Genomic DNA, 514 nt, shown 5'->3' on the forward strand with positions numbered 1-514 from the left:
CGTTCACCTGCCGCTGATATTCAGGGGAGCAGTGCAGTTCACAAAAGGCGGCAATTTACCTTAAAACAAAATCGCTAACAAATCCATAAACAGTTATACATGAACGTTCATTTGAATCATAATAACACAACAGAAATAGAAAAGTATTTAGATTAACGAACATCATGAATTTGTCATGAATAGCATATCATTGGGAATTGTTCATCATTCTATGTACAATACTTCACTGAATTTCATTGAAATCGTAATAACTTTTAGCAGTTGGTAAACTTTACCATAATGTTCATGTACCATTTCACTAAAACTTCGAAAAAATGAATTTACATAACCAAAAGCAAGATCATATTATTCCATTTCCGTGAACTTGACCTACTTTTTCAAAATGTCATCTTCGTAGTAATCAATGTGAACATCATCAGTCAAGAAATTCAATAAAGTCACCTCTTCCATATCACCCATAGTTAAAGGAAAGTCCTCTTAAGATTTGATACTAACGTTTTTTGTATGTATCACT

Source organism: Trichinella spiralis (assembly GCF_000181795.1).
Source record: "Trichinella spiralis strain ISS 195 chromosome Unknown Scfld6, whole genome shotgun sequence".
Classification (NCBI taxonomy): domain Eukaryota; kingdom Metazoa; phylum Nematoda; class Enoplea; order Trichinellida; family Trichinellidae; genus Trichinella; species Trichinella spiralis.